Consider the following 27,172-nt stretch of genomic DNA (forward strand, 5'->3'; position numbering starts at 1 on the left):
TACTCATGCATGATTTCGTAACATACATTGGTCACTTGGAAAATACTGATTCACTAGGTTATAGAGTTTTTTCCATATAGTGATACATCATTATAATGAAACATTAAATTTGCTAATTGAATCTCATTAGAAAAGTTTAGTATTGGGAAGGCTGTTGCTTATGGTTGTGGATAGAAGTTTGAAAAATGAAATTTTGCTTAAAAGCTTTAATTTCATTATTGACAATGAAAGCTGCCAGTTTATCATCAGGTGACAGGATGGTTCATTTTGAAGAAACACACTGACACTTGTGCACGTCTGAGTAGCCATAGTCTATTCGGCATTCTTTCAAGTAAAAATGGTATTTTATGCTGTACATGAAAACGCAGCTAATATTTGATGGTGAAAGACTGAAAGCTTTCCGTTTAAGATCACGAAGCAGACAAGGTAGCCTACTTTTGCCACATCTCATCAACATAGTAGTAGAAGTTCCAGCCAGAGCAATTAGGCAAGAAAAAGAAAAGAAGCCTAATTGATCTGGCTGGAACTTCTAGTACTATGTTGAAGAAAAGATAGGAAAAATAGCCTTTTCCATTTGCATGTGATATAATTCTGAATGTAGAAAATCCTAAGGAATCCACTGAGAAAACACTAAAGCCAATAAATGAGTTCTGCAAAGTTGCAGGACACAAGATTAATATACAGAAGTCAGTTGCTGGTCATGGTGGCTCACGCCTGTAATCCCAGCACTTTGGAAGTTGAGGCAGATGGATCACTTGAGGTCAGAAGTTCAAGACTAGCCTGGCTAACATGGAGAAACCCTGTCTCTCCTAAAAATACAAAAATTAGCTGGGTTTGGTGACGGGTGCCTGTAATCCCAGCTCTTCGTGAGGCCGAGGCAGGAGAATTGCTTGAAACCCAGCAGGTAGAGGTTGTAGTGTGTCGAGATCACACCACTGTACTTCATCTTGGACGACAGAACAAGAGTCCATCTCAAAAAACAAAAAAATTGTGGTTTTATGCATAAGGAATGAACAACCCAAAAATAAAATTAAGAATACAATTCCATTTTCAGTAGTATGAAAAATAATAAAATACTTAGGATAAAATTAAGGAGGCAAAAGACTTGTACACTGGAAACTGCAAAACGTTGCTGAAAGAAACTAGAGAAAACCCAAAGAAATGGAGAGACTTTCTGAGTTCATGGATTATAACTTAGAATTGTTAAGATTGCAGTACTCCCCAAATTGATATACAGTCATTGCAGTACCTATCAAAATTCCAGTAGCACTTTTTTCAGAAGTTGACAAGTGGATTCTAAAAGTCATAAAAAAATCTCAAGGGAACTCAGATAGCTAAAATAATCTTGAACAAGAATAAAGTTGGAAGACTCATACTTCTGATTTCAAAGCTTTACTGCAAAGCTACAATAATCAAAATAGTGTGGTACTGGTATAAGGGTAGACATACAGACCAGTAGAATAGAATTATGAGCCCAGAAATAAACCCTCATACATATAGTCAATTGATACTTTCTTTGACAAGGTTCTCAATGGAGAAAGGACAGTCTTTTCAACAAATGGTGCTGGGAAAACTAAATTACCTTATTCAAAAGAATGAAGTTGGACTCTTTCCTTATGCCACATATTAAAAATCCTGCAGAAGGATGAGCCCCCCAAAAAATAAACCCTCATAATATATCAAAGACCTAAATTTAAGAACTAAAATATAAAATTCTTAGAAGACACTGAAGTGAAAATTATCATGAAAATTGGATTAGGCAATGATTTCTTAAGTATGACACCAAAAGCATGAAGATAGATAAATTAGACTTCATGAAAATCAGTAACTTTGTTCATCAAAGGACATTAAGGGAGTGAAAAGACAATACATAGCATGGGTCAAAATATTTACAAATTACGTATTTTATAAGGGATTAACATCCAGAATATGTAAAGAACTACTGCAATACAACAACAAAACACAACAATTCAAAAATGGTCAAAAGTTTTGCATAGATTTTTTTTTTCTTCAGAGAAGAGATAACAGCTGGCCACTAAGCTCATGAAAGGATGCTCAACATCGTTAAATTATTAGGGAAATGCAAATGAAAACCACAATGACATATCACTTCACAGCTGTTAGGTGGATATTATTTTATTATTGATTGATTGATTGAGACAGAGTGCTGTGGTGCAATCTCGGCTCACCACAACCTCTGCCTCCCAGTTTCAAGTGATTCTCCTGCCTCAACCAGCCGAGTAGCTGGGAATATAGGCATGTGCTACCACGCCTGGCTGATTTTGTATTTTTAGTAGAGATAGAGTTTCTCCATGTTGGTCAGGCTGTTCTCAAACTCCTGGCCTCAGGTGATCCGCCTGCCTCGGCCTCCCAAAGTGCTGGGATTACAGTCGTGAGCCACCACACCCAGCCAAGATGGATATTATTTTAAAAATAAAACCCTCATGCATTGCTGATAGGAATGTAAGATGGTAGAGCCACTGTGGAAAACAGTTTGGCAGTTCTTTAAAAAGCTGAACATAGAATTACCATAGGATCCAGCAATTATTATACTAGGTACATGCCCCAAAGAATTGAAAGCAAGAACTTGAACAGATATTTGTACATCCATGTTCATTGCAGCAGTTTTCACAACAGCCAAAAAGTAGAAGCATCCCAAGTGTTCAGCAGTTGAATAGATGAACCAAATGTGTTATAGCTATACGGTGGAATATTACCTACCCATGAAAAACAAAATTCTTGGCCATGCGCAGTGGTTCATGCCAGTAATCCCAGCACTTTGGGAGGCCAAGGTGGGCAGATCAATTGAGGTCAGGAGTTTGAGAACAGCCTGGCCAACATGGTGAAACCCCATCTCTACTAAAATACAAAAATTAGCTGGGCATGGTGGTGCACACCTGTAATCCCAGCTACTCAGGAGGCTGAGGCAGGAGAATCACTTGAACCCAGAAAGTGGCAGTTTCAGTGAGCTGAGATTGTGCCACTGCACTCCAGCCCAGAGTGAGACTCGGTCTCAAAAAAAAAAAAAAAAAAATTGTTGTGGGCACATTATAGGAAAAGTGACTAATATTGCTGTTATTTTGGTACAGTTCCTTTTTTTTTTTTTTTTTTTTTTTTAAGTTGAGACAGGGTCTCCCTTTATTTCCCAGGCTTGAATGCAGTGGCGTGATCACGACTCATTGCAGTCTCTACCTCCTGGGCTCAAATATCGATCCTCCCACCTCAGCTTCCAAAGTATATGGGAATATAGGCATATACTATCATACAGGCTGACTTTTTATTTTTTTTGTACAGATAGAGCCTCATTATGTTGCCCAGGTTGGTCTTCAAACTCCTGGGCTCAAGCGATCCTCCTACCTCACTCAGCCCTCCCAAAGTGCTGGGATTTTAGATGTGAGCCACTGTGCTTGACTTTTGTCTGCTAATTCTGTCGTCTTTGTCACTCATAGATTTAATTCTATCGGTTTATTTTTAGCCTTAGTAAGAGTCATATTTTTCTGCTTCATCCCATGCTGGGCAATTTTTGAGTGGATGCCAGACATCATTAATTTTACCTTGTTCGATGCTGGATTCTTTTGTATTATAAATAGTCCTGAGCTGTGTCCTGGGACACAGCCGCGTTATATGGAATAGTTTGATACTTTTCATTCTTGTTAGGCAGGATCAGAGCATCCTTTAATCTAGGGTGAATTTTCCCTGATGCCCATTGAATTATGTGATTTTTTTCCTCTTCTGTCCTTGTGTGAGATCTAGGGATTATTCCCTCTACTACTTTCAGGTGATTCTTTCCCTAGCTTCAGCTATTTTCCTGTGTTGATCAGTGTTTAGCTGAAGACTTAGAAGGTCCCCTCTGTAGCTCTTCAAAGCTGGGCTTTCTCTATGCATCTCTCTCCTCTCTTGTATTCTGCACTGTGAACTCCAGGTGCCTTGGCTTCCCCAGGCCCAAAATTCTTCGGTGGAATTATGACAGACCCTATGGTCTCTCTCTTGAATTCCCTTTCTAGTGCTGAGACATGAGGAGTCTCCAGGCAATCATAGAGCTCACCTTATTTGTTTTCCTTTCCGGGGGGGCGGGGGGTGGTCCCTGTCCTCTGTTGCCTGGTGTTCAGTTTGTGAAAATTATTTCAGGCGTACCAGCTCATGCCTGTAATCTCAGCACTTTGGGAGGCTGGAGGTGGGTGGATCCGTTGAGGCCAGGAGTTTGAGACCAGCCTGGCCAACATGATAAAACCCCGTCTCTACTAAAAATACAAAAATTAGCTGGGCGTGGAGATGTGCGCCTGTAATCCCAGCTACTCAGGAGGCTAAGGCAGGAGAATCATTTGAACTTGGGAGGCAAAGGTTACAGCGAGCCAAGATCCTGCCACTGTCTCAAAAAATTATTTTAAATATTTTGTCTATTTTTTTTAGTTCTTTCAGGTGGAAGAGTAAATCTAGTGATGGCAATTCCATCTTGGATGAAAGAAGTTGTCCCAGTTTAAAATTTAATTTGGAGTGCTTCCAAATTCTGATGCAATTAATATTTATCCTGTGCTTGCTGTGTGCCTCATATGTTCAAAACTCAACCTATCCTTCTTCCCTCACTCCCTACCTCACTATATGCATTAGTTGAGTACTTTCTCTGTGTCAAGCATTGTGTATTCATTGAGGAGCTAAATAACCTGGCCTTTGCCTTTATGTAAGGACAGTATTTTTCTCTTCAGAGTTGTGGAAACCGAGGCTCAGAGAGTTAGAATAAGTTACCCAAGTCCATGTAACTATAATAGTACCAGAGACTAAAATTTTTGAAGAAACAATTTAAAATGTTTCATATTTGTTGAAAAACTGTACATTTTAGACCAAGAAAGTACAGATGCAAATTATGACTCCTCTCATCTCTTTCCCAAGTCCACAGAATTTCTTATCTACCCTGGAACCTGTTGCCACCAAACCCCTCAACACAGCAGTATGAGCAGCTACAACCTATCCATGGGACCTGGCAGGCTGATTAACATACGTTTACCAGCCTCTCGTCCTTTGAAACACACAATGGTTCAACCCAAAAAAGACGAGATAAGCCTGCCTTTACCCAAGGTTTCCAAAATGTTAATGAGCAGTTCTGTTTTGTTTGAATGTAAAGGAATGAATGGTGACTGTTTCATTGCATATTACAGAAGTGATTCTTCACAGGCCACAGAAGTGATTCTTTGGAGGCCACACTTCAAACATCATATAAAATAGTAAACTACAGTCCAGGCACGGTGGCTCACGCCTGTAATCCCAGCACTTTGGGAGGTCAAGGCGGGTGGATCACAAGGTCACGAGTTCAAGACCAGCCTGGCCAAGATGGTAAAATCCCGTCTCTACTAAAAACACAAAAATTGGCCAGGCGTGATGGCAGGCATCTTAAATCCCGGCTACTCGGGAGGTTGAGGCAGGAGAATTGCTTGAACCTGGGAGGCGGAGGTTGCAGTGGACCAAGATCATGCCATTGCACTCCAGCCTGGAGACAGCAAGACTTTGTCTCTCCAAAAAAAAAAGTAAACTACATAAACTTAAAGAAGTTAAAACATGTTTTAATAACCTAGTAACTATGGCTTTTGGACACAAAACTATTCAATAGTGTGATTTAGAGCAGGATTATATGCTCACATAAGAGAATTTCACTCCTAAAATTTCTGATGGAACATAGGCTAGATTATGCAATAGAGGAATTATAAAGAAACCCTCCTGCACCTACCCCTAAGGATTAGTAATAACTTGTAAAAGTAGGGTATTATAGAGAAGTAGGCTGTGAATGTCAAGTAGAAAGTGCAGAAGCTTTTTCCAATCGCTTTGCTCTAATATTGCCAACAAAGACTTGCGCTAAAACCATAATACTTGTGAAGTCTACAACTGCATTTAAATTAGGACATCTTAAAGAACAAGCCTCAAAAGTGGCTACAAGAACGTCTTTCCTGCCAGGCTTTAGTATACAAAACCAGCAAATGCCTGCTAGAGATACCTAGTAGTGTGAAAGTGTTAGCAGCATTGTGAACTTCAATCCTGGCAACTCATTTTTTTTAACTTTTATTTGTTGTGTATTGAACTTAATACAGTTTCTTCAGAAAGCTTAAATCCTGTGTTTTAAATTTGTTAAAGAAATGGGAAAAAAAAAACTTTTGTTAGCATTTTTCTTTTCTCTCTTTGTGTAAACCCTCCCCCTACTCCATTTGCATGCAGAGCACTCATCCAGCTTAGTGTCTAATATCTGTAGATGGTTGAAATCCAAGTTTAAGTATTTAGATTTAGTGTTTCTTAACTTGTTTCCATATATTTATGGTTTTTTATCAGGGTATTTACATTTAAAATAGTTGAATATTTTCTTTGTAAAGTTGAACCAGGTAATAGTGATTCCTTTCCTCCTATTCATTGAACATGATTAAAAAGCCACTTAGGAAAGAAACTCTACTATTGTGCTTTCTGTTAAATAGCAAACTAAGTGCTCTTGACATGAACCATTGTGCAGGCCTTCTTAGGCCTATATAGGACTGAATTTTAGATACTCTTAAAATTATTAGATTGAGGCTGGGTGCGGTGGCTCAGCCTGTAATCCCAGTACTTTGGGAGGCCAAGGTGGGTAGATCACCTGAGGTCAGGAGTTTAAGACCAGCCTGGCCAATACGGTGAAACCCCGTCTCTACGAGAAATACAAAATAGCTGGGTGTGGTGGTGCATGCCTGTAATCTCACCTACTAGGGAGGCTGAGGCAGGAGAATTGCTTGAAGCTGGGAGGTGGAGGTTGCAGTGAACCAAGATTGTACCATTGCACTCCAGCCTGGGCAGCAAGAGCAAAACTCCGTCTTAATAATAATAGTAATAATAAAATTATCTGGGTGTGGTGGTGCATACCTGTGGCCCAAGCTACTCTGGTGTCCGAGGCGGGAGGATTGCTTGAGTGTGGGAGGTTGAGGGTGCAGCGAGCTGTGATTGTGCCACTGAGGTCTAGCCTGGGCAACAGAGTGAGACCCTATCTAAAAAACAAAAACCCTCAGCCAATCTTGTTGCCTCATGTCTGTAAGTAAACCCAGCAGTTTTGGAGACTGAGGGGAGAAGATCACTTGAGACCAGGAGTTTGAGTCCAACCTAGTCAACAGAGGGAGATCTTGACTCCAAAAAAAAAAAAAAAAGACAGAGGTGGGGGGACATACACTGATTAATGAAAAATTATAGAAAGGAGAAAGTGTTAACAAAAGTCAGCTGGTCTTTGTGGCTCACACCTGTAATCCCAGCACTTTTGGAGATCGAGGCAAAAAGATCACTTGAGACCAGGAGTTTGAGACTAGCCTGTGCAACAGAGCAAGACCTCGTCTCTATAAAAAAGGAAAGTCGTGTTCACTGAATTATATACTTAAAAATGCTTAAAATTGTAAATTTCGTTAAGTATATTTCGCTGTTTCACTACAATATTTAAAAAAGAAATGCCGGCCGGGCGCGGTGGCTCAAGCCTGTAATCCCAGCACTTTGGGAGGCCGAGGCGGGTGGATCACGAGGTCAAGAGATCGAGACCATCCTGGTCAACATTGTGAAACCCCGTCTCTACTAATACAAAAAAATTAGCTGGACATGGTGGCGCGTGCCTGTAATCCCAGCTACTCAGGAAGCTGAGGCAGGAGAATTGCCTGAACCCAGGAGGCGGAGGTTGCGGTGAGCCGAGATCGCGCCATTGCACTCCAGCCTGGGTAACGAGAGCGAAACTCCGTCTCAAAAAAAAAAAAAAAAAAAAAAAAAAAGAAATGCCACAACTTAAAGCCATTTAAATTTCCTTTTATGTAAGTACGACCATGCATTGTTAACGACAGGATACATTCTGAGAAATGCATCACTGCCTGATTTAGTTGTGTGAACATCCTAGAATGTACTTACAGAAACCTAGATGATAGAGTCTCCCACACACCTAGGCTATATGGTAGAGCTTATTGCTGGTAGGCTACCAACCTGTACAGCATGTTACTGTACTGAGTATTCTAGACATTTGTAACATAATAGTAAGTATATATCTTAACATATGTGAACATAGAAAAGGTGCAGTAAAAATATGGTATAATCTTACAGGACCGCTGCTGTATATGTGGTTCATGTTGACCAAAACCTTGTAATATTGCCAGTATTTTTCTTTCTTTCTTTTTTTTTTTTTTGAGATGGAATCTTGCTCTGTTGCCCAGGCTGGAATGCAGTGGTGCGATCTTGGTTCACGGCAACCTCTGCCTCCCGGGTTCAAGTTATTCTTCCGCTGCAGCCTCCCGAGGAGCTGGGATTACAGGCATGCACCACCATGCCCAGCTAATTTTTGTATTTTTAGTAGAGATGGGGTTTTGCCATGTTGGCCAGGCTGGTCTCAAACTCCTGACCTCAGGTGATCCTCCTGCCTCAGACTCTCAAAGTGCTAGGATTACAGATATGAGCCACTGTGCCCAGATTTGAGTAGTTTTTAAGAACTTGTTCTCAGTAGACTCACGGTGAGCATCATTGACATCATTTAGATTGGAATTCATGGGCGAGAGGAGGAGCAGGTATATAGGTCTCCTATTCTCTTGGTGTTTTTTGGAGTGGCATGCTTGGATTGGGGCACAGGTGGATGTACCATTAAACTGGGCCCCAGGAAAGGATTCTGCCTGCCTTTCCCTAACCTTCTTTATGGGATTGAGTATGATAAGTGAGGTTAAAAGGTTAAAACTTTACAGGAGTTGCTGAGAGCTAGAGCCCTGGTACCTAGAGACTGTGTGGGGCTTCAGGAAGGTGCTTGGAGAAACTCCTCTGGCCAGAGGGAGGGAGGAGCCAGGAGACCCGGGTCCTAATGAGCTCTTTGCTAAGCAATCCAGAAAGAACCAAAAGATCAGTTAGCCAAATTTGGTAATCCAGGTGAGATCGTGGTGGCTTGAACTAAGGTACCACCTTGACTAAGATGGAAATAAGAAGCTGCTGGCACTATGAGATGATTATATTCTTTTTCCCTGTATTATGTTACTGCAGTGAATTGTTCATAAATTTGCAAAGTTAAACCATCCTTGGATAAATTCTAGTCTGTAATTATATCTTTATAATTATAATAAAAATATATATTTTATAATTTCACTGGATTCTAGTAATCATTTAGGACTTTTTCCATCTATATTGGTAAGTCAAGCTAGTACAGAGAAATTTTTTCATGGTCTTTGACTCATTATGGAAGTAATAAAAATGAGTTATTTCTCTTCCTGTATTTGTGAACAGTTTGTAGAAGATAAGAATTTGCTTTTACAGGGTACGTTTAGCAAAATTCTGTAATATAGTCATAGCTTAATGTTTACTTCAGCACACATGAATGTATGTCTATATGTGAGTGATGGAGAATGGATTTTGATACCTATTCTATTTAATGGTTATTGTTATATTCAGGGTTTAAAATAGTCCATTTCCCCTTAATTTACTTACAAAAAAAAAAAAAATGGAGACAGGGTCTTACTCTGTTGCCCAGGCTGGTCTTGAACTCCCGGGCTCAAGCAGTTCTCCTGCCTTGGCCTCCCAAAGTGTTGGGATTACAGGCATGAGCCACTACACCTGACTGATACATTTAAAAACAATGCCTGCCATCTAGTAGCCACTCAGTATTTATGGAGTGAATAAATTAATAAACGTTATTGAAATATTCATTGCATTTTGTTGTTTGTGCAGTATTGTCTATATTTTAAGCCTCTATTCTACTGGATACTATTTGTACATTCTTTTTTTTTTTTTCAAGGCAAAGTCTTGCTCTGTCGCCCAGGCTGGAGTGCAGTGGCACCATCTCGACTCACTGCAACCTCCACCTCCTAGGAGGCGATTCTCCTGCCTCAGCCTCCCAAGTAGCTGGGATTACAGGCACTTGCCACTATGTCCAGCTAATTTTTGTATTTTTGGTAGAGACAGGGTTTCATCACATTGGCCAGGCTGGTCTTGAACTCCTGACCTCAGGTGATCCACCTGCCTGGGCCTCCCAAAGTGCTGAGATTACAGGTGGGAGCCACTATGCCTAGCTGTATTTGTACATTCTGAAGATTTTTACTAATTTATCATGATTTAAGTTGATGTTCTTCTTTTTTAGATTTTTCTTTTTTTTCTTTTTTCTTTTTCTTTTTCTTTTTCTTTTTCTTTTTTTTTTTTTTTTTTTGAGACGGAGTTTCGCTCTCGTTACCCAGGCTGGAGTGCAATGACGCGATCTCGGCTCACCGCAACCTCCGCCTCCTGGGTTCAGGCAATTCTCCTGCCTCAGCTTCCTGAGTAGCTGGGATTACAGGCACGCGCCACCATGCCCAGCTAATTTTTTTGTATTAGTAGAGACGGGGTTTCACAATGTTGACCAGGATGGTCTCGATCTCTTGACCTCGTGAGCCACCCGCCTCGGCCTCCCAAAGTGCTGGGATTACAGGCTTGAGCCATCTTTTTCTTTTTTTTTAAAGAGACGAGGTTTCAACATGTTGGCCAGAGTGGTCTTGAAGTCCTGACCTCAGTTGATCCACCCGCCTTGTCCTCCCAAAATGCGAGATTATAGGCGTGAAGCCACCACACCTGGCCTAGATTTTCCTTTTTAAAAATTTCAGTAGCTTTAGGAGTACAAGCGGGTTTTGATTATATGGATGAATTGTATAGTGAAGTCTGAAATTTTGGTGCACCCATCACCTGAGTATTGTACATGGTACCCAGTATGTAGTTTTTTTAATCCCTCACTGCCTTCCCACCTCCCCCCTTCTGAGTCTCTCAAGTCCATTATACCAGTCTGTATGCCTTTATGTACCCATAGCTTAGCTCCCACTTCTAAGTGAGAACCTATGGTATTTGGTTTTCCATTCCTGAGTTACTTCACTTAGAATAATGGCCTCCAGTTCCATCCAAGTTGCTGCAGAAGACATTACTTCATTATTTTCTATGGCTCAATAGTATTCCATGGTGTATATATTAGTGTATCACATTTTCTTTATCCACTCATTGGTTGGCAGGCAGGTTGGTTCCCTATCTTGCAGTTGTGCATTGTGCTGCAATTAACATATAAGTACAGGTCTTTTTGATATAATGACTTCTTTTCCTTTGGGTAGATACCCAGTGGTGGGATTACTGGATTGAATTGGTAGATCTACATTTAGTTCTTTGAGAAATATCCATACTACTTTCCATAGAGGTTGTGCTAATTTTCTTCGCCGCCAGCAGTGTATAAGCATTCCCTTTTCAAATAAATAAATAAATGAAGCATTCCCTTTCACTGTGTACACATCAGCATCTGTTGTTTTTTTGATTTTTTAAATAATGGCCATTCTGGCTTGGGTAACTCATTATGATTTTAATTTGCATTTTCCTGATGATTGGTGATGTTGATCGTTTTTTCATATGTTTGTGGCCATTTGGATATCTTTAGAGAAATGTCTGTTCATGTTATTTGCCCACTTTTTGATGGGATGATTATTTTTATTTATTTTTTTCTTTGCTGGTTTGAGTTTCTTGTAGATTCTGGTATTAGTCCTTTGTTGGATGCATTGCTTGCACATATTTTCTTTCATTCTGTGGGTCCCATTTATTTATTTTTATGTTGCATTTGCTTTTGGGGTTTTAGTTATAAATGCTTTGCCTAGGTCAATGTCCAGAAGAGTTTTTCCTATGTTTTCTTCTGGAATTTTTGTGGTTTCAGGTCTTAGATTTAAGTCTTGAGTTGATTTTTCTATGCGGTAAAAGATAGGGATCTATTTTCATTCTTCTACTTGTGGCTATTCAGTTTTCCCAGCACCGTTTATTAAATAGAGTGTGTCCTTTCCTTCATGTTTTTGTATGCTTTGTCAGAGATCAGTTGGTTATCAATATTTGGCTTTATGCCGGGCGCGGTGTCTCACGCCTGTAATCCCAACACTTTGGGAGGCCGAGGCGGGTGGATCACGAGGTCAAGAGATCGAGACCATCCTGGTAAACATGGTGAAACCCCGTCTCTGTAAAATACAAAAATTAGCTGGGCATAGTGGCGCGTGCCTGTAATCCCAGCTAGTCAGGAGGCTGAGGCAGGAGAATTGCCTGAACCCAGGAGGCGGAGGTTGCGGTGAGCCGAGATCGCGCCATTGCACTCCAGCCTGGGTAACAAGAGTGAAACTCCGTCTCAAAAAAAAAAAAAAAAAAAAAAAAATTGGCTTTATTTCTGGGTTGTCTATTCTGTTCCATTGGTATGTTAGTCCATTCTTGAACTGCTATAAAGAAGTACTTGTGGCCCAGTGCAGTGGCTCACACTTGTAATCCTTCTTTTGAAGGCTGAGATGGGTGGATCATTTGAAATCAGAAGTTTGAGACCAGCCTGGCTAACATGGTGAAACCTAGTCTCTACCAAAAATACTAAAAACAGTTTCTGTAAAAAATTTGCTGAGTGTGGTGGTGTGCACTTGTAATCCCAGCTACTTGGGAGGCTGAGACAGGAGAACTGCTTGAACCTAAGAGGCAGAGGTTGCAGTGAGCCAAGATTTCACCACTGTACTCCAGCCTGGGGGACAGAGCAAGACTCTGTCTCAAAAAAGAAAGAAAGAAAGAAATACTTGAGACTATAATTTATAGAGAAAGAGGTTTAACGTGCTCATGGTTCTGCAGGCTGTACAGGAAGCATAGTGGCTTCTGCTTCTGGGGTGCCTCAGGAAACTGACAATCTTGGCGGAAGGTGAAGGAAGAGCAGGTACCTCATATGGCCTGAGCAGGAGGAAGAGTGAGGGAGGAGGTGCTACACGCTTTCAAAGGACCAGATCTCCTGAGAACTCTATCACTGTATATAGTACCAAGCGGGTATGTGCTAAACCATTCATGAGAATAATCCAGTCATCTCCCACCAGGGCCCATCTCCAGCATTGAGGATTACATTTCAACATGAGATTTAGGTGGGACAGATCCAAACCATTCAATTGTTCTATGTATCTTCTTTTATCCCTGTACCATACTGTTTTGATTACTATAGCCTTATAGTATAATTTGATGTTGGGTAATGTGATGCCTTTAGATTTGTTCTTTTTGTTTATGATTGCTTTGGCTTTTCAGGCTCTTTTTTGGTTACATATGAATTTTAGGATTGTTGCTTTTAATTCTGTGAAAACTGATGTGCGTGTTTTGTTAAGAATTGGATTGAATCTATAGATTGCTTTGGGCAGTATGGTCATTTTCACAATGTTGAGTCGTCCAATCCCTGAGCACAGGATGTGTTTCCACTTGTTTGTGTATTCTGTGATTTCTTTAAGCAGTGTTTCCTCCTTGGTTAAATATATCCCTAGGTTTTTTTGTGTTGTTTTCTTTCAGCTATTGTAAAAGGGATTGAGTTCTTGATTTGATTCTCAAGTTGCTCATTGTTGGTGTATAGCAGTGCTACTGACTTGTGGTATGTTGATTTCATAACCTGAGACTTAACAGAATTCACTTATTGTAGGTGTCTTTTGGAAGAGTCTTTAGTGTTTTTTGTTATTGTTGTTTTTTAGGTATATGATCATATTATTGGTAAAACAGAGATAGTTTGACTTCTTCTTCCAATTTGTATGCCTTTTCTTTCTCTTGCCCAATTGCTGTGCCTGGGTAAGCTGGTAGTTGTTGCCCAGGCTGGAGTGCAATGGCGTGATCTTGGCTCCCTGCAATGTCCGTCTCCCGGATTCAAGTGATTCTCCTGCCGCAGCCTCCTAAGTAGCTGGGATGACAAACATGTGCTACCATGCCCAGCTAATTTTGTGTTTTTAGTAGAGACGGGGTTTCTGCATGTTGGTCAGGCTGAATCACTTGAGGTCAGTACTGACCTCAGTTGATCCGCCCACCTCTGCCTCTGTGGCTTTTAAGTTTCTTATATTCTGCTTAATATACATTTGTGATTTTCTCCCATTTATTATTTATTCTTATGTTTTTCTTCATTTATTGAATATCTCTCTGCTCCTTTGACAATACTGAAATTTTGTGTATTTGCTTGTATATTAGAGCCACTATGCAAAAGTAAACAGTATTTACTAAATTTATGTGAATTTAGTGAACACAGTGAATACTATTTACTTTTGCATAGTGGTTCTAATATTCAATTTCCATATAAATATTTCTGGTGGGAGAATTATGATAGATACCACTGAATGGGTGTTAGAACTCCCCAAAATTGAGAATCTTTGAAGTGCTAAGATACCAAATGTGTCTTCATCAAGTCTTTATAGAAGATACTGAGAAACAGAGATTGGGTCTCAAAGAGATGGCATTAGTTTCTGCCTTAGGTGAGAACAACTAAAAAATTGGCATGATTTTCTTATAAATATTGCTTCTTTGGGACATTAATTGTATTTCCAAATACCTGTCACATGGATTTATTCTGCCTTTTATAGGAGAAACCTGTAATACTCTTCTTTTTTTTTTAAAAATATATATATATATATATATATATATATATATATATATATATATATATATATATATATTTTTTTTTTTTTTGAGATGGAGTCTTGCTCTGTCACCAGGCTGGAGTGCAGTGGCACAATCTTGGCTCACTGCAACCTCCACCTCCTGGGTTCAAGCGATTCTTCTGCCTCAGCCTCCCGAGTAGCTGGGATCACAGGCGTATGCCACCACGCCTGGCTAATTTTTGTATTTTTAGTAGAGACGGGGTTTCACCATGGCCAGGATGGTCTCGATCTCTTGACCTCGTGATCCGCCCGCCTCGGCCTCCCAAAGTGCTGGGATTACAGGTGTGAGCCACCGCGCCCGGCCAATATATTTTTTAAAAGAAAAAAATATGGAACGCGTCACAAATTTGCGTGTCATCCTTGGGCAAGGGCCATGCTAATCTTCTCTATATTGTTCCAATTTTAGTATATGTGCTGCCGAAGTGAGCACAATACTTTTCTTTTGTATCCTTCTGATTCTATCTCACTTACTTCCACGTTCTTCTCAAGTGGGAAACTCAATTTCAGCTTGATTATCTTGTACAAAGGAACTAGCAAATGGACCGTTCCATTCCCAGAGATTCCAACAGTCTCACACAAATTATTCACAAATCTGTTTTACCAAGCTACCTGCTAGTTTTCCCCATGTTGGTGTCTTTCCCACACTCAGCGTACCTGAACACAGAATGTATCCTCTTCATTAGCAAACCAGCTCTTTCATATCCCATTATTGAGTTATTAGTGTATAATGTAGCGAGTAGTGATGATGATGAGTAGTGATGATGAGCATGGATTGATTATTGGTTTAGCTTTTTTTTCCTTTTTCTTCTTTTTTTTTGAGACAGAGTGTCGCTCTGTTGTCCAGGCTGGATTGCAGTGGTGCAATTTCAGCTCACTGCAACCTCCACCTCCCAGGTTCAATTGATTTTCCTGCCTCAGCCTCCCAAGTAGCTGGGAATACAGGTGTGTGCCACCACGCCTGGCTAATTTTTATATTTTTATTAGAGACGGGGTTTCACCATGTTGGCCAAGCTGATCAGCTTAGCTTCTTTATGCCTAAATTTTCTCATCTTTAAAATGGGGATAATATTGGAATCTGATAGGATTGTAAATGAGAGTTAATTAAATAACAAAGTATGTAAAGTGCCTGGTACCTAGTAAGCCTTAAAAAACAAAAACTCATCTCTGCTAAAAATGCAGAAAATTAGCTGGGTGTTGTGGCATGTGCCTGTAATCCCAGCTACTTGGGTGGCTGAGGCAGGAGAATTGCTTGAACCTGGGAAGTGGAGGTTGCAGTGAGCTGAAATTGTGCCACTGCACTACAGCCTGGGCGACAGAGCAAGACTCCATCTAAAAAAAAAAATTAGATTTTACTAACGTATTATTGGTAATACCATAGGTTTATCTCCTCTCTTAGTCATACTTTTGATTTTACTGCTGCAGTCTCTCTCAAATCTGTCTTTGTTGCCCCTGTTAGTTTTCTAGCTCAGGTGCCCATTACTTTTCTACTACAATACTATGCTGATTGATCTCTCTGCTTTTGCCAGTTCCTCTCTAATTCACCTTGCACATTGCTGTTATTTTCAGTCTTAAAATGATCAGATATCACTCCCCAGTCCCAAATTCTTTTTTTTTCTTTTTTTTTTGTAATTTTTTTTATTGCATTTTAGGTTTTGGGGTACATGTGAAGGACATGCAAGATTGTTGCATAGGTACACATGTGGCAGTGTGATTTGCTGCCTTCCTCCCCTTTACCTATATCTGGCATTTCTCCCCATGCTATCTCTCCCCAACTCCCCACCCCCTGTTGTCCCTCCCCTCTTTCCCCCCAACAGACCCCAGTGTGTAGTGCTCCCCTCCCTGTGTCCATGTGTTCTCATTGTTCAGCACCTGCCTATGAGTGAGAACATGTGGTATTTGATTTTGTGTTCTTGTATCAGTTTGCTGAGAATGATGGTTTCTGCCCAGTCCCAAATTCTTAATGACTCCCCACCACATTTGTATTTTCTTTCACCTTGGTAGTTAAATCTCTACTTTTTTTTTTAATAGAGGCAAAGTCTCCAGACTGGACACTGCAACCTCTGCTTCCCAGGTTCAAGTGATTTTGATGCCTCAGCTACTCGAGTAGCTGGGATTACAGGCATGTACCAACCACCATGCCCAGCTAACTTTTTTGTATTTTTAGAAGTGGGATTTTGCCATGTTGGCCAGGCTGGTCTCAAACTCTTGATCTCAAGTAATCTGCCTGGCTCGGCCTCCCAAAGTGCTGGGATTACAGGTATGAGCCACTGCGCCTGGCCAAATCTCTGTATTTTGACATCTGCCTTTGCTTTCATTTTCATCATGTGCGACCATGATTTTGCATTCTAGCCATACCGTTTGCTGAACTCTTGTACTGAGCCCTTTGCTTTGGTCATTCCCTTAGTCTGAAATCCCTTTCCCTTCTGTATTGTCTATTGAAATCCTGTTCATTCTTTCAAGTCCAGGAAGCCTTCTAAATTATACTTTCTTTTTTTTTTTTTGAGACAGATTCTCTCTCTGTCGCCCACTTCAGAGTGTGGAGTACAGTGGTGTGGTCTCTGCTCACTGCAACCTCCGCCTCCTGGGTTCAAGCAATTCTCCTGCTTCAGCCTCCTGAGTAGCTGGGATTACAGGCATGTGCCACCACGCCTGGCTAATTTTTGTATTTTTAGTGGAGATGGGATTTCGCCATGTTGGCCAGGCTGGTCTCCAACTCCTGACCTCAGTGATCCGCCTGCCACGGCCTCCTAAAGTACTGGGATTACAGATGTGAGTCATTGCGCTTGGCTTTTTTTTTTTTTTTTTTTTTAAGCTAGATGAGGTCTTGCTCTGCCACCCAGGCTAGAGCACAGTGGCGCAGTTGTAGCTCACTGCGGCCTCAAACTCCTGTGCTCAAGAGATCCTCCACCTCAGCCTCCCAAGTAACTGGGACTGCAGGTGTATGCCACCACATCCAGCCAATTTTTAAATTTTTTGTAGTGACAGGGTCTTGCTCTGTTGCCCAGGCTGGTTTTGAATGCCTGGTCTCAAGTGATTCTCCTGCTTTGGTCTCCCAAACTTTTGGGACTACAGGCATGAGCTCCCGTGCCTAGCCTTAAATTATTCTAGTTTTACTTAGTGGTTCTCCCACCATACTCTTGTGGTACTTGATTTTTACTTTATTCTAACATTCACCAGTTTGCCTAAGTCAGGGGTCCCCAATGCCCAGGCCACAGGCCATAACTGGTTCATGGCCTGTTACGAACTGGGCCACACAGCAGTAAGCAGTAGGTGAATGAGTGAAGCTTCATCTGTATTTACAGCTGCTTCCCACCACTCGCATTACCACCTGAGCTCCACCTCCTGTCAGATCCGTGGTGGCATTAGATTGTGAACTGAACATGCCAGGGACCTAGGCTGCACGTTCCTGTGAGAATCTAATGCCTGATGATCTGTCACTGTCATCAGGCATTAGATTAGATCCCAGATGGGATCATTTAGTTGCAGGAAAATAAGCTCAGGACTCCCACTGATTCTACGTTATGGTGACTTATATAATTATTTTATTATATATTACAGCATAATAATAATAGAAATAAAGTAATGCACTTGAGTCATCCCAAAACCACCACCCGACCCCACCCCTACCCCCATCCGCGGAAAAATTGTATTCCACAAAACTGGTCCCTGTGCCAAAAAGGTTGGGGACTACTGGCCTATGTGATTGCATCTGCTTTGATAACTAGATGTGAGATCCAAGAAGACTGTTTCTTTCCTGTAATGTCTAGCATTGTCTTTGTTTATGGTTTCTTACTAAAAGTATGTTAAATCTGATAAATTACTATTTAATACTAATTAATAAAATATGACTAAAATACTTATAATACCAAAGTTGTACAGACACACAGAATCTAGAATGTGAGGAGTTCTAGATTCTTTTTCATGGAACATTTATTAAGGATTTCTCTAGTTTTTGTCCCTTTAAATAGTCTTCGATTCAACCAGAGACCATTCCGTGTTCTTTCTCAAGTTTTTGCAAAGCTTAGTATTAGCTACTCTGTTTATTTGTTCAGGGAAATCCTGTGCTTAAATGGAAACTGATGTCTAAGTTACAGACTCAGGAGTTAAATAATTAATGGCAACTAGATATAGACTTTTTGATTAGATTATATTAGTGCTGTCTCAGTATAATTTATATCTGTATGTTTTTTATTTTTTAAGTTCATTGCATCAGCCTCCTGAAAGGTGCTTCGTAGTGGTTGTCATTTGTTGAGGGGAAGGGTATGAGAAGTTTTGAAGATTTCAGCATTATCTTACTGATAAGTTTGTATCTGTCTTTAAGGAACTGGTGTAGAGAAGTAATAACCAGTACTGAGGGTTAATATGCTTTCAATTGTGGGCAAAAACTCCAATACACGTAATTCTGTTTATTAAAGTTGTCTTTCAGAGCTTGAGTTAAGTAAACTCAAAAGTTATTTTGGAATACAGAGAAATCTGATTATATTCTTTAACTCTTTAGGAAACAGTACTATGAAGTAATGTAGCTAGTGAACACTTGCTAAATGTTCACAATGATTGTTTTGAGCTACTTTTGTTTTTTCTAGCCACATTGAAAACTAAAGATACTAATATAAAATATTTGTGCTTTAATGAGAATGTATTACAGTCATTTAAAAATACTGACTTTTGGCCGGGCGCGGTGGCTCATGCCTGTAATCCCAGCACTTGGGGAGGCCAAGGTGGGTGGATTGCCTGAGCTCAGGAGTTCAAGACCAGCCTGGGCAACACAGTGAAACCCCGTCTCTACTAAAATACAAAAAATTAACCAGGCGTGGCGGCATGCGCCTGTAGTCCCAGCTATTCGGGAGGCTGAGGCAGGAGAATTGCAAGAACCTGAGAGGCGGAGGTTGCAGTGAGCAGAGATCGTGCCACTACACTCCAGTCTGGGCAACAGAGCGAGACTCCATCTCAAAAAAAAGAAAAATTGACTCTTGTATAAGTGATTTGTTTTAAATGAGCTAAGAAAGAAGGAATGTATCTGTCGAGAAGTAAACATTTTTCACTAATAGCTTCAGCTGCAGAATCATGGCATGCAAACACTAAGTGATGGAGTTGAACATTTTCAGTGGTGCCGTGTAGATATTATGATTTGATGTGCTCAGAAGCGCACTTCACCTCTGTGGTGTTTCTTTCCATAAACTCATAACTCCAGTCAAAATATCAGAAAAACAAACAGACACCCTGAGGAGGAACATCCTTTAAAATATTTGACCAGCGCTCAGAACTATTAATGTCGTGAAAAGCTAGGAAAGCCTAAGAAACCATCACAGATCAGAGGAGACTAAGGAGATAGGATGAGTAAATGTAAAGTGGTATCCTGGATTGGATCCTGGAATAGATAAAAACATAAGTGGGAAAAACTGGTGAAGCCTGGATAAAGTCTGGGGTTCAGTTAGTACTACCGTACTGATGTTGGTTTCTTAGTTTTGGAGAATGCCCCACAGTAATACAAGATGGCAACATTAGGGGAAACTGTAACTGGATTTGAGGTTTATGGGAACTCCCTGTGTAGTCTTTATAACTTTTCTGTAGATGTAGAATTATTCTAAAACAAAATTTGTCTTAAAAGTAGGTAATATTTTCCAGTTCAGTTCTACAAATATATTAAATGCCTTTTATGTGCCCAGTGTGACCAGGGTTGCAGGGGATAAAATGTGTCAGAGATACTTAACTTTCCCTGCCTCTGCCCTTAAGGAGTTGTATTCCAGATCCAGGAGTAAGACAAGCAGAACATGATGGAACCTGTGAAAAGTATGAGCAAGCTGCTGTGGGGGGTTTAGAAGCTGAGAGAGTAGACGTTAAATATAGACTGGAGAGTCCTCCCCAAGGAGGCAGCATTCGAGAGCTTTGAAGATGGGCAGGATTTAGTAACCACAGTCATCGGAAAGGAAATGTGTCATAACCAAAGAGCCCTGGCTCTTGAATTTTGTAGACCTTCGCTGCCACTTACTAGCTTTGTGACCTTGGGCAAATTATTTAATGTCACTAAGTCTTTGTTTCTCATTTTAGGGTTAGTAATTCCTATTTCAAAGCATTTTGAGAATTAAATACTATAACAAAACCACAGCTCATATGAAGAAAAAAAAGACGAAAAGAGAATTTAAATGTACTTTATTTGCTTAGTACAACATCTAATACATAGTGAGCTCTTAATGTTAACTGTTAGAGATGGTGAGAAGCATATATTGTTGCTGCAATACCATCACCACAGGCACAGAGCCTGGAAAATGTAGAATGTTTGGTGGAACATTGGTATTGTTCAGAAAGGTGAATTAGGGTTACATTGTGAGTGCTTTGATGTATCAGATCAGCAGTTTGAACTTTTTAAGTGGTAATTGGGAAGTCATTAAAGATTTCCATGTAGGGGGAGTAAGGAGATGGAATCTCTTTTAAGATTAACTTGATAGAAATATGAGGGGAATGTTGGAGTTTCTCATGTGAGTTGCTGCCCTCCCATTTACTTGTTGAGTTAGGTGTGTCCCCTTTAGCTTTAGAATTCAGTGAAACAGTTAGCTTGAAATGCTCTGGATGATTAGTAGTGATCTGTTACTGTGTAACTTGGGAATTTCAAAAGCAGGACCATGAGTATTGTAGTATCAAATACACTTAATATATGTTTAGTAAAAAGGGCCATTGATATTTTTAACTATATTGGCTGAGAACTCCTTTTGTAGATGATGGTTTTTGTTTTGCTTTTTTTTTTTTTAACAGCTTTAGTCTATTAGAGTTAAACAGTACTTCATTGACTTCCTGTGAAGCTTTGTTGAAAGCAGTTCCGTTGCATCTATTTTTAAAGCTGATTACTGTGAGCAGAGGATGCTGCTATTGAGTTATAAATGTCATCTCAGTATGTTCTCACTCAGCATTCTTTGGATGACACTAGTGTTTGTATATAAGGTTTCTGGAGTTTATCTGATAGGAAAAGCAGCAGTTATCACTGAAATAGTACCAGTAAATCAAGTACTTAAAAGCAGTGATCTTGTTACCCTTCAGCAGTATAATTGTCATCATCTATATGAGTTTTAAGCCTATTCCATCACTGAGTGGCAAACAATTGTAACCTTATTTTGGGAATATTTTGCAACTCTGTAATGGTATTCTATAATCTTTTGCAGCTTGTTAATCATTGTATTAAAAGTATTAAATCATCTTGGAATTTTCTCAGGAACAATAGGATCATTTGGTTTGCAGATAATGTTAAAATACACTTATGTCTGAATTATTGGGGGTTCTTCTTCAGTGAGATTTTGGTTTGTTTTTATGGAGACAGTCTTGCCATGTTGCCCAGGCTGGTACAAAACTCATGGCCTTGAGCCATCCTCCCATCTTGGCCTCCCAAAGAGCCGGGATGACAGGTATGAGTCACTACGCCTAACCTCCAGTCTTTTATTATGATTTTTCATTTTCTCTTCTTTCTTTCTCTTCTCTTCTCTTTTTTCTTTTCTTTTCTTTTCTTTCTCTTTCTCTTTCTTTTTTCTTTTTCTTTCTTCCTTCCTTCCTTTCTCTCTCTCTCTCTCTCTCTTTCTTTTTCTTTCTTCCTTTCTGCCTTTCTTTCCTCTCTTTCTTAGACAGAGCCTCTTCCTATTTGCCCAGGCTGGAATGTAGCGGCATGATCTTGGCTGGCTGCACCTCCACCTCCAGGCTCAAGCCATCCTCCCACCTCAGTATCCTGAGTAGCTGAGACTACAGGCCTATGCCACCATGCCCAGCTGATTTTTGTATTTTTTTGTAGAGACAGGGTTTCACCATATTGCCCAGGCTGGTCTCAAACTTGTGAGCTCAAGTGATCTGCTCACCTTGGCCTCCCAAAGTGCTGGGATTACAGATGTGAGCCACCACACCTAGCCTATTAGGAAATACTTCAGCCCTACAGAAGAGTTGAAAGAATTTTATACCACCATATACTAATCTACAATTGCTAAATTACTTTTTTTCATTATTTATTTATTTATTTTTGAGACAGTCTTGCTGTGTCACCCGGCCTGAAGTGCAGTGGTGTGATCTCTGCTCACTGCAACCTACACCTGCCAGGTTCAAGATATCATCCCACTTCAGCCACCCTAGTGGCTGGGACTACAGCAGTGTACTACCACACCTGGCTAGTTTTTGTATTTTTTGTATAGATGGAGGTCTCACTGTTGCCCAGGCTGGTCTCAAACTCCTGAGTTCAAGCAGTCTGCTGGCTTCAGCCTCTCAAAGTGCTAGGATTACAAGTATGAGCCATTGTGTCCAGCCTAAATTACTGTTTTTAAAAGGAAAGTTTTGTTTTTTCTCTTTTTAAGTATCAAATAAACTTTTTTGAGGCTTTAAACCATTTTTAAGAGACAATTTTGAAGTAGGTGAGATGATTTTTGATATTTCTGTGTTAATTCTTCAGAACAATAATATTGTTCAAGTAAAATAATTCAGATAGTCTGAGATTTGGCAAATCTCTGTTTTAGAATAGATAAATAATAGTTTAGCAGATTAAGTTAATTTTTCTGTCCCTGGATAGGGTTTATACAGTTAACCATTCATTTAAATTCTATAAAACATAAATTCATTTAAGTTACATGCAGACAGAAAGAAAATATACATTAAAAAAGTATTTCTGCAGCCGGGCGTGGTGGCTCATGCCTATAATCCCAGCACTTTGGGAGGCTGAGGTGGGTGGATCACCTGAGGTCAGGAGTTCAAGAGCAGCCTGACCAACATGGAGAAACCCCATCTCTACTAAAAATACAGAATTAGCCAGGAATGGTGGGTCATGCTTGTAATTCCAGCTACTCGGGAGGCTGAGGCAGGAGAATCGCTTGAACCCGGGAGGCAGGGGTTGCATTGAGCCGAGAGCACGCCGTTGCACTCCAGCCTGGGCAACAAGAGCGACTATCTCCAAAAAAACAAAAAAAAATTTCTGCTGAAGTGTGAGGATCACTTGACCCCAGGAGTTGGAGACCAATCTAGGCAATATAGTGAGACCCTCATCTCACAAAAAATAGAAAAATTGGCCCGGCTCAGTGGCTCCACGCCTGTAATCCCAGCACTTTGGGAGGCCAAGACAGGTGGATCACCTGAGGTGAGGAGTTTGAGACCAGCCTGACCAATACGGTGAAACCCCTTCTCTACTAAAAATACAGAAATCAGCCAGCCATGGTGGTCTGTGCCTGTAGTTCCAGCTACTCAGGAGGCTGAGACAGGAGAATTGCTTGAACCTGGGAGGCTGAAGTTGCAGTGAGCCAAGATCACAACACTGCACTCCGACCTGGGTGACAGATCGAGACTCCATCTCAACAAAACAAAAGAAAAGAAAAATTAGCCAGGCATAGTAGCCTGTAGATCCAGCTATTCAGGAGGCTGAAGTGAGAGGATCACTTGAGTCTGGGAGGTTGAGGCTGCAGTTTACTTGTCTTAAATGTTCATAATTTAAAGACAAACAAAAAAAAGCAAAAGAAAAGAAAATAAATGTTAATAATTTAATAGAAGGTGTTAATTTATTTCCTCATACTGTGTTTGTTTTCCTATTTCTTCTTTCTCTTCAAAGTATCGTATGACCAAGAGTTACAAGATAACTTTTTCAGTATTCTATATAGTAGTAATTGTACTGGTCAAAATAGTTTGTGAGATTTTTCTATTTACCTCATCATTCATATAAAGGCCACTTTTCAACTCCTGTCTTGCTTAAGGTGGTGATTGTGATTCCTATGAGGTTATATTTATATTTTTACTTTTGAAACTGAAACAATAGCTATAATTGCTCATTTGATTTTTAATATACTTGTGTATTGGTGATATCTTAGTTCTTTATTATGTGAAATTATACACAGGAAAATGCATAACATTACTTTGGACCTGAGGCACGAAGGTACATTGACTTTGAAGGTAGGCCCTGAGGTAGAGAGAAAAGAACTGACACCAATCTTGAATTTAAAAAAAAAAATGATGCTGCTTACAGAATCAGGTTTTGATTATGAGGAAGTTGTGAGAGCAAAAGAGAAGAGGAAGATGGAAGCTGTAGAGTAGAATTTGCAGTTACTTAGATGTAGATGGTTAGAGCTGAAAGCAGTAGAAGATGGATGACCTTCTTCCTCAATCACTGTGTTACTGTGTTAAAGAATAGCCTGTACTGCTTGCTGCTACTAGAACTGAAGAAAGAAAAGTTCTGTCTTCAGGGCATTTACAAAAAATTGAGCAGTTGTGTTCCTTTGTGGATCTTTGGAGAATTGTTAGAACACACTGTATAAATTGAAGTAACTACTGACAGAATTTTTGTAAGTATTGCTTACCATGTAAACTCAAATGTCTATAATGCCTCATTCTTTTTACATGTTAAGGCAGATTCTACCGATAGCCCCATATACTGTCGACACTGAACCATAAGCCTCAGGTCTTAAAATGTTGAACAGAATTGCAACTCAGATTGGTTACAAAATGCTCTGACCCATAGACTTTTGTAAATTCATTATTTCCTTTTAAGAAAGATGCTGCAGGCTGGGCGCAGTGGCTCATGCCTATAATCCCAGCACTTTGGGAGGCTGAGGCAGGTGGATCACTTGAGGTCAGGAGTTCAAGACCAACCTGGCCAACATGGTAAAACCTCGTCTTTTAAAAAAAAAAAAAAAGAAATATGATGCTTACGTGGACATCTCTGATGGTTTTAAGAAATGTAAGCAGGCTTTTTGGAGGGATGCATTCTTGAGTAGGAAAATGTCTTAAATTGATTTCCTGTAACTATTTCAGTCAGCACTTTGAACTACTCTTAGGTACCTGGTGCCGTTACATCTTTGTGGTCAATAATTTTTTTGTGTGTGTGACTTACTTCACAAAATAAAAATGCTTTCTATGTTTTGTTATTTTGGTATGCATATTTTATCTTTGATCCAACATAGTGCTAGATACCTGGTAGATTTTCAGTAGAAAATTATTTTGACAGCCAAAGATAACAACATGGTCCAGTTATTCCAAGACCCACTCCCTGTATTCACTTCAGATTCAGCTTAAAAAGTAACACTTGGAGAGGCCTCTAAGACAGCCTCCCTAAACAGCAACCCTGCATGGCTTCTCATACTCTGTGTTATTCTTCCTCACAGCACTTTTCTCCTACCATCTGATACATTCTTGTGGGAATGTACATGTCATAAAAGCAATAATTTTATTTTGTTCATTGTTGTATTCACCCTAAGCCTAGCACATAGTAGGCACTGAAATGTTTTCTGAAGGTATATCGATCATTATAAATTTCTGCCATTTGCCTGACCCCGAGGGTTATAAGAACACAAGTCAGAAATAGATTCAGCCATTGTGTGCACAAATAGCTATAGCGCAAAATGGGTTCAGATGATGTAAGAGAACTGCAGAGAAGATTCTGGGGTTTTTCAGCATTTTATTATGTCTAGCTGGCTCCTAAAGAAATGTCATTTAAGCTGGGTCCTATTTCAGACCAGAGAAACAGATAGGCAGAGACCAAGAAATGAAGAGTGACAGGTGCAAGAAAAGGTAAAGTACTTGGTTTGGCTAGAACATACTAGTGAAGAACTAAGAAGTTAGTTAGAAAGATAGGTTAGGGGCGGGCGTGGTGGCTCATCCCTATAATCCAAGCACTTTGGAGGCCAAGGTGGACGGATCACCTGAGGTCGGGAGTTCAAGATAGGTTAGATCCAGGTCAATGGAAAGCCTTACAATCCAAGCTGAGTTTGGATTTTATCCCATTGGCTGTGAAAATTGATTGTTTATTTGTTCCCTTCTTCAGAAGGCAGTTAAATGTCATAAGAATTGGACCTGTTTAAAAAGAGACACTGAAGACCAAGACTGGAATTTTAATTTTAATTATTACCAAGGAGTTTGCATTAGACCAAATACCACATAAATCGAAGGTAGGAATGACCACAGATTGGCAGCAAATTTGACAAATCAGATATGGAGAACAAGGGAAATAAAAGAAGCTAAGAAGATTCTTCAGGTTTTGAACTTGTGGGAAGTAAGATGGTGTTGTCATTAAATACAGAAATAAAGAACATGAAGAAAGAGCAGATTTAAGAAAGACTAGTTTCATTCTGAACATGTTGCTTTGAGGTGCTAGCATTTGAGTGGAGGAAATGTGGTAGATAGTTGGAAAAACTACCAAGGCCTAAGATTTGGGCATTGTTTGCTAAGGCTCAGGGTTTGAAGCCCTGAGATTGCAAAGGAAGAGAAGAGAATACGTGGAGAAAGAACTGAAAATAGCAGAGAGCAAATTCTTGGGAAATACTACTTAAGAGGATGGGGAGAAAAGCCAAGAAAGAACAAAAGGAAGTAGGAGAACCAAGAAAAGTCAACACTGCAGACAAAACCCAGGGTAAGATAGTGTTCAGGAAGAAGTAAAATTCAAACCTGTTTGCTTCAGAAAGAGCTCTGGTATAACCTCAGAAGTATGATATATATTCTTTCTGTCATCTCTTTCATTATCCTGCTATACTGTTTAGCGTAGTTCTTCACACACATAGGAGGTTCTCAATAATTTAGTTGAAAGATTACTACTTGATAGAATGTTATGTAGATGTCTGAGCATCAAGGTGCTGATTGTGCAGTCTAGGATCCTGCTGAACACTGGAAAGTAAATTCATTGGGATTAATTTGTGGGTTGCAGGGTTTCTTTCAAGTTACCTATTTCATATTTCATTTGTGATATATTCTTGATCTTGTCTATTTTCTCTTTGGTAAATGGTAGAAGTTCTGTTAAACAATAATCAAAGGATCTCATAGTGCTA

General features: G+C 40.0%; 1 protein-coding gene and 1 non-coding gene across 3 annotated transcripts in view; one reads left to right on the top strand and one right to left on the bottom strand.

Annotated features, from left to right (window-relative positions):
* The window catches only part of CBL (Cbl proto-oncogene), a 99,670-nt gene that overhangs the window by 33,830 nt on the left and 38,668 nt on the right, over positions 1 to 27,172 (top strand). The window lies entirely within an intron of this gene.
* LOC135274644 (U6 spliceosomal RNA) lies at positions 14,735 to 14,841 on the bottom strand. Its single transcript, XR_010342435.1, has one exon. It is a non-coding gene; the product is annotated as a U6 spliceosomal RNA (small nuclear RNA).

The sequence above is a fragment of the Aotus nancymaae genome, unplaced genomic scaffold (genome assembly GCF_030222135.1).
Source record: "Aotus nancymaae isolate 86718 unplaced genomic scaffold, 86718_ANA_hifiasm-v0.15.2.pri h1tg000012l, whole genome shotgun sequence".
Lineage (NCBI taxonomy): Eukaryota > Metazoa > Chordata > Mammalia > Primates > Aotidae > Aotus > Aotus nancymaae.